Below are 8,077 nucleotides of genomic sequence, written 5' to 3' on the forward strand. Positions count from 1 at the left end.
CAACACTCAGCAAAAGGCTTTTCAAACATACCTTGCAAAGAGAAACACTGCCAGTAAATAAAACATCCAAATTCTTGTTCTAAAGCTTGCACGGAAGTCTTCAAAGAGTTTTACAAGAAGGAACATATAGTTGCCCAAAACTCGTTCTTTTCTAATATAATGACTATGGAAAAGGCAGGAGAGTGGTAAAGTACTGTTTTCTCTAAGTCTGAATGCTGCCAACACTGTGCCTGCGTGGTGCGGCTTGCATCTTCGCCTTTGGGAAGCTGCCGCTCGCCGAGTCTCCCGGAGGCGAAGAAGCGGCTTCTTCGCACACAGAGCATTGGGCCGGTCGCGGTGAGCACCTAAGAGCGGCTTCTGCCGAAAGAAGCCGTGGACCTGTATTAGCTTCCGAGAGCTCCGTATCAGCGTCTTCTGCGTGTCTTGCCGCTCAACACTCAGCAAAAGGCTTTTCCACCATATCTTGCAAAGAGAAACACTGCCAGTAAATAAAACATCCAAAATATTGTTCTAAAGCTTGCACGGAGGTCTGCAAAGAGTTTTGCAAGAAGGAACATATAGTTGTCCAAAACTCGTTCTTTTCGAATATAATAACAATGGAAAAGGCAGGAGAGTGGTAAAGTACTGTTTTCTCTAAGTCTGAATGCTGCCCACACTGTGCCTGCGTGGTGCGGCTTGCATCTTCGCCTTTGGGAAGCTGCCGCCCGCCGAGTCTCCCAGAGGCGACGAAGCGGCTTCTTCGCACACAGAGCATTGGGCCGTTGGCGGTGTTCTCCAGAGAGGGGCTTCTGTCGAAAGAAGCCGTGGACCGGCATTTAGCTTCCGAGAGCTCCGTATCTGCGTCTTCTGCGTGTCTTGTTGCTCAACACTCAGCACAAAGCTTTTCCACGATATCTTGCAACGAGAAACATTGCCAGTAAATAAAACATCCAAAATCTTGTTCTAAAGCTTGCACGGAGGTCTGCAAAGAGTTTTGCAAGAAGGAACATATAGTTGTCCAAAACTCGTTCTTTTCGAATATAATAACAATGGAAAAGGCAGGAGAGTGGTAAGGTACTGTTTTCTCTAAGTCTGAATGCTGCCCACACTGTGCCTGCATGGTGCGGCTTGCATCTTCGCCTTTGGGAAGCTGCCGCTCGCCGAGTCTCCCGGAGGCGAAGAAGCGGCTTCTTCGCACACAGAGCATTGGGCCGGTCGCGGTGAGCACCTAAGAGCGGCTTCTGCCGAAAGAAGCCGTAGACTGGCACTTAGCTTCCGAGAGCTCCGTATCTGCGTCTTCTGCGTGTCTTGTCGCTCAACACTCTGCAAAAAGCTTTTCCACCATATCTTGCAAAGAGAAACTCTGCCAGTAAATAAAACATCCAAAATCTTGTTCTAAATCTTGCACGGAAGTCTTCAAAAAGTTTTACAAGAAGGAACATAGAGTTGCCCAAAACTCGTTCTTTTCTAATATAATGACTATGGAAAAGGCAGGAGAGTGGTAAAGTACTGTTTTCTCTAAGTCTGAATGCTGCCAACACTGTGCCTGCGTGGTGCGGCTTGCATCTTCGCCTTTGGGAAGCTGCCGCTCGCCGAGTCTCCCGGAGGCGAATAAGCGGCTTCTTCGCACACAGAGCATTGGGCCGGTCGCGGTGAGCACCTAAGAGCGGCTTCTGCCGAAAGAAGCCGTGGACCTGTATTAGCTTCCGAGAGCTCCGTATCTGCGTCTTCTGCGTGTCTTGCCGCTCAACACTCAGCAAAAGGCTTTTCCACCATATCTTGCAAAGACATACACTGCCAGTAAATAAAACATCCAAAATATTGTTCTAAAGGTTGCACGGAGGACTGCAAAGAGTTTTGCAAGAAGGAACATATAGTTGTCCAAAACTCATTCTTTTCGAATATAATAACAATGGAAAAGGCAGGAGAGTGGTAAAGTACTGTTTTCTCTAAGTCTGAATGCTGCCCACACTGTGCCTGCGTGGTGCGGCTTGCATCTTCGCCTTAGGGAAGCTGCCGCCCGCCGAGTCTCCCAGAGGCGAAGAAGCGGCTTCTTCGCACACAGAGCATTGGGCCGTTGGCGGTGTTCTCCGGAGAGCAGCTTCTGTCGAAAGAAGCCGTGGACCGGCATTTAGCTTCGGAGAGCTCCGTATCGGCGTCTTCTGCGTGTCTTGTCGCTCAACACTCAGCACAAAGCTTTTCCAACATATCTTGCAAAGACAAACTCTGCCAGTAAATAAAACATCCAAAATCTTGTTCTAAAGCTTGCACGGAGGTCTGCAAAGAGTTTTGCAAGAAGGAACATATAGTTGTCCAAAACTCGCTCTTTTCGAATATAATAACAATGGAAAAGGCAGGAGAGAGGTAAGGTACTGTTTTCTCTAAGTCTGAATGCTGCCCACACTGTGCCTGCGTGGTGCGGCTTGCATCTTCGCCTTTGGGAAGCTGCCGCTCGCCGAGTCTCCCGGAGGCGAAGAAGCGGCTTCTTCGCACACAGAGCATTGGGCCGGTCGCGGTGAGCACCTAAGAGCGGCTTCTGCCGAAAGAAGCTGTAGACCGGCACTTAGCTTCGGAGAGCTGCGTATCTGCGTCTTCTGCGTGTCTTGTCGCTCAACACTCAGCAAAAGGCTTTTCAAACATACCTTGCAAAGAGAAACACTGCCAGTAAATAAAACATCCAAACTCTTGTTCTAAAGCTTGCACGGAAGTCTGCAAAGAGTTTTACAAGAAGGAACATATAGTTGCCCAAAACTCGTTCTTTTCTAATATAATGACTATGGAAAAGGCAGGAGAGTGGTAAAGTTCTGTTTTCTCTAAGTCTGAATGCTGCCAACACTGTGCCTGCGTGGTGCGGCTTGCATCTTCGCCTTTGGGAAGCTGCCGCTCGCCGAGTCTCCCGGAGGCGAAGAAGCAGCTTCTTCGCACATAGAGCATTGGGCCGGTCGCGGTGAGCACCTAAGTGCGGCTTCTGCCGAAAGAATCCGTGGACCGGCACTTAGCTCCGAGAGCTCCGTATCTGCGTCTTCTGCGTGTCTTGCCGCTCAACACTCAGCAAAAGGCTTTTCCACCATATCTTGCCAAGAGAAACACTGCCAGTAAATAAAACATCCAAAATCATGTTCTAAAGCTTGCACGGAGGTCTGCAAAGAGTTTTGCAAGAAGGAACATATAGTTGTCCAAAACTCGTTCTTTTCGAATATAATAACAATGGAAAAGGCAGGAGAGTGGTAAAGCACTGTTTTCTCTAAGTCTGAATGCTGCCCACACTGTGCCTGCGTGGTGCGGCTTGCATCTTCGCCTTTGGGAAGCTGCCGCCCGCCGAGTCTCCCAGAGGCGAAGAAGCGGCTTCTTCGCACACAGAGCATTGGGCCGTTGGCGGTGTTCTCCGGAGAGCGGCTTCTGTCGAAAGAAGCCGTGGACCGGCATTTAGCTTCCGAGAGCTCCGTATCGGCGTCTTCTGCGTGTCTTGTCGCTCAACACTCAGCACAAAGCTTTTCCACCATATCTTGCAAAGAGAAACTCTGCCAGTAAATAAAACATCCAAAATCTTGTTCTAAAGCTTGCACGGAGGTCTGCAAAGAGTTTTGCAAGAAGGAACATATAGTTGTCCAAAACTTGTTCTTTTCGAATATAATAACAATGGAAAAAGCAGGAGAGTGGTAAAGTACTGTTTTCTCTAAGTCTGAATGCTGCCCACACTGTGCCTGCGTGGTGCGGCCTGCATCTTCGCCTTTGGGAAGCTGCCGCTCGCCGAGTCTTCCGGAGGCGAAGAAGCAGCTTCTTCGCACACAGAGCATTGGGCCGGTCGCGGTGAGCACCTAAGAGCGGCTTCTGCCGAAAGAAGCTGTAGACCGGCACTTAGCTTCGGAGAGCTGCGTATCTGCGTCTTCTGCGTGTCTTGTCGCTCAACACTCAGCAAAAGGCTTTTCCAACATATCTTGCAAAGAGAAACTCTGCCAGTAAATAAAACATCCAAAATCTTGTTCTAAAGCTTGCACGGAGGTCTGCAAAGAGTTTTGCAAGAAGGAACATATAGTTGTCCAAAACTTGTTCTTTTCGAATATAATAACAATGGAAAAAGCAGGAGAGTGGTAAAGTACTGTTTTCTCTAAGTCAGAATGCTGCCCACACTGTGCCTGCGTGGTGCGGCCTGCATCTTCGCCTTTGGGAAGCTGCCGCTCGCCGAGTCTCCCGGAGGCGAAGAAGCGGCTTCTTCGCACACAGAGCATTGGGCCGGTCGCGGTGAGAACCTAAGAGCGGCTTCTGCCGAAAGAAGCCGTAGACCGGCACTTAGCTTCGGAGAGCTGCGTATCTGCGTCTTCTGCGTGTCTTGTCGCTCAACACTCAGCAAAAGGCTTTTCAAACATACCTTGCAAAGAGAAACACTGCCAGTAAATAAAACATCCAAACTCTTGTTCTAAAGCTTGCACGGAAGTCTTCAAAGAGTTTTACAAGAAGGAACATATAGTTGCCCAAAACTCGTTCTTTTCTAATATAATGACTATGGAAAAGGCAGGAGAGTGGTAAAGTACTGTTTTCTCTAAGTCTGAATGCTGCCAACACTGTGCCTGCGTGGTGCGGCTTGCATCTTCGCCTTTGGGAAGCTGCCGCTCGCCGAGTCTCCCGGAGGCGAAGAAGCGGCTTCTTCGCACACAGAGCATTGGGCCGGTCGCGGTGAGCACCTAAGGGCGGCTTCTGCCGAAATAAGCCGTGGACCTGTATTAGCTTCCGAGAGCTCCGTATCTGCGTCTTCTGCGTGTCTTGCTGCTCAACACTCAGCAAAAGGCTTTTCCACCATATCTTGCAAAGACAAACACTGCAAGTAAATAAAACATCCAAAATATTGTTCTAAAGCTTGCACGGAGGTCTGCAAAGAGTTTTGCAAGAAGGAACATATAGTTGTCCAAAACTCATTCTTTTCGAATATAATAAGAATGGAAAAGGCAGGAGAGTGGTAAAGTACTGTTTTCTCTAAGTCTGAATGCTGCCCACACTGTGCCTGCGTGGTGCGGCTTGCATCTTCGCCTTTGGGAAGCTGCTGCCCGCCGAGTCTCCCAGAGGCGACGAAGCGGCTTCTTCGCACACAGAGCATTGGGCCGTTGGCGGTGTTCTCCGGAGAGCGGCTTCTGTCGAAAGAAGCCGTGGACCGGCATTTAGCTTCCGAGAGCTCCGTATCTGCGTCTTCTGCGTGTCTTGTCGCTCAACACTCAGCACAACGCTTTTCCACGGTATCTTGCAAAGAGAAACTCTGCCAGTAAATAAAACATCCAAAATCTTGTTCTAAAGCTTGCACGGAGGTCTGCAAAGAGTTTTGCAAGAAGGAACGTATAGTTGTCCAAAACTCGTTCTTTTCGAGTATAATAACTATGGAAAAGGCAGGAGAGTGGTAAAGTACTGTTTTCTCTAAGTCTGAATGCTGCCAACACTGTGCCTGTGTGGTGCAGCTTGCATCTTCGCCTTTGGGAAGCTGCCGCTTACCGAGTCTCCCGGAGGCGAAGAAGCGGCTTCTTCGCACACAGAGCATTGGGCCGTTCGCGGTGAGCACCTAAGAGCGGCTTCTGCCGAAAGAAGCTGTAGACTGGCACTTAGCTTCGGAGAGCTGCGTATCTGCGTCTTCTGCGTGTCTTGTCGCTCAACACTCAGCAAAAGGCTTTTCAAACATACCTTGCAAAGAGAAACACTGCCAGTAAATAAAACATCCAAACTCTTGTTCTAAAGCTTGCACGGAAGTCTTCAAAGAGTTTTACAAGAAGGAACATATAGTTGCCCAAAACTCGTTCTTTTCTAATATAATGACTATGGAAAAGGCAGGAGAGTGGTAAAGTACTGTTTTCTCTAAGTCTGAATGCTGCCAACACTGTGCCTGCGTGGTGCGGCTTGCATCTTCGCCTTTGGGAAGCTGCCGCTCGCCGAGTCTCCCGGAGGCGAAGAAGCGGCTTCTTCGCACACAGAGCATTGGGGCGGTCGCGGTGAGCACCTAAGAGCGGCTTCTGCCGAAAGAAGCCGTGGACCTGTATTAGCTTCCGAGAGCTCCGTATCTGCGTCTTCTGCGTGTCTTGCCGCTCAACACTCAGCAAAAGGCTTTTCCACCATATCTTGCAAAGACAAACACTGCAAGTAAATAAAACATCCAAAATATTGTTCTAAAGCTTGCACGGAGGACTGCAAAGAGTTTTGCAAGAAGGAACATATAGTTGTCCAAAACTCATTCTTTTCGAATATAATAACAATGGAAAAGGCAGGAGAGTGGTAAAGTACTGTTTTCTCTAAGTCTGAATGCTGCCCACACTGTGCCTGCGTGGTGCGGCTTGCATCTTCGCCTTTGGGAAGCTGCTGCCCGCCGAGTCTCCCAGAGGCGACGAAGCGGCTTCTTCGCACACAGAGCATTGGGCCGTTGGCGGTGTTCTCCGGAGAGCGGCTTCTGTCGAAAGAAGCCGTGGACCGGCATTTAGCTTCCGAGAGCTCCGTATCTGCGTCTTCTGCGTGTCTTGTCGCTCAACACTCAGCACAAAGCTTTTCCAAGATATCTTGCAAAGACAAACTCTGCCAGTAAATAAAACATCCAAAATCTTGTTCTAAAGCTTGCACGGAGGTCTGCAAAGAGTTTTGCAAGAAGGAACATATAGTTGTCCAAAACTCGTTCTTTTCGAATATAATAACTACGGAAAAGGCAGGAGAGTGGTAAGGTACTGTTTTCTCTAAGTCTGAATGCTGCCCACACTGTGCCTGCATGGTGCGGCTTGCATCTTCGCCTTTGGGAAGCTGCCGCTCGCCGAGTCTCCCGGAGGCGAAGAAGCGGCTTCTTCGCACACAGAGCATTGGGCCGTTCGCGGTGAGCACCTAAGAGCGGCTTCTGCCGAAAGAAGCCGTAGACCTGTATTAGCTTCCGAGAGCTCCGTATCTGCATCTTCTGCGTGTCTTGTCGCTCAACACAGCAAAAAGCTTTTCCACCATATCTTGCAAAGAGAAACTCTGCCAGTAAATAAAACATCCAAAATCTTGTTCTAAAGCCTGCACGGAGGTCTGCAAAGAGTTTTGCAAGCAGGAACATATAGTTGTCCAAAAAAAGTTCTTTTCGAATATAATAACAATGGAAAAGGCAGGAGAGTGGTAAAGTACTGTTTTCTCTAAGTCTGAATGCTGCCAACACTGTGCCTGCGTGGTGCGGCTTGCATCTTCGCCTTTGGGAAGCTGCCGCTCTCCGAGTCTCCCGGAGGCGAAGAAGCGGCTTCTTCGCACACAGAGCATTGGGCTGGTCGCGGTGAGCACCTAAGAGCGGCTTCTGCCGAAAGAATCCGTGGACCGGCACTTAGCTCCGAGAGCTCCGTATCTGCGTCTTCTGCGTGTCTTGCCGCTCAACACTAAGCAAAAGGCTTTTCCACCATATCTTGCCAAGAGAAACACTGCCAGTAAATAAAACATCCAAAATCATGTTCTAAAGCTTGCATGGAGGTCTGCAAAGAGTTTTGCAAGAAGGAACATATAGTTGTCCAAAACTCGTTCTTTTCGAATATAATAACTATGGAAAAGGCAGGAGAGTGGTAAAGTACTGTTTTCTCTAAGTCTGAATGCTGCCAACACTGTGCCTGCGTGGTGCGGCTTGCATCTTCGCCTTTGGAAAGCTGACGCTCGCCGAGTCTCCCGGAGGCGAAGAAGCGGCTTCTTCGCACACAGAGCATTGGGCCGGTCGCGGTGAGCACCTAAGAGCGGCTTCTGCCGAAAGAAGCCGTGGACCTGTATTAGCTTCCGAGAGCTCCGTATCTGCGTCTTCTGCGTGTCTTGCTGCTCAACACTCAGCAGAAGGCTTTTCCACCATATCTTGCAAAGACAAACACTGCCAGTAAATAAAACATCCAAAATCATGTTCTAAAGCTTGCACGGAGGTCTGCAAAGAGTTTTGCAAGAAGGAACATATAGTTGTCCAAAACTCGTCCTTTTCGAATATAATAACAATGGAAAAAGGAGGAGAGTCGTAAAGTACTGTTTTCTCTAAGTCTGAATGCTGCCCACACTGTGCCTGCGTGGTGCGGCTTGCATCTACCTTAGGGAAGCTGCCGCCCGCCGAGTCTCCCAGAGGCGAAGAAGCGGCCTCTTCGCA

Source organism: Molothrus aeneus, unplaced genomic scaffold (assembly GCF_037042795.1).
Source record: "Molothrus aeneus isolate 106 unplaced genomic scaffold, BPBGC_Maene_1.0 scaffold_47, whole genome shotgun sequence".
In the NCBI taxonomy this organism is placed as follows: Eukaryota; Metazoa; Chordata; class Aves; order Passeriformes; family Icteridae; genus Molothrus; species Molothrus aeneus.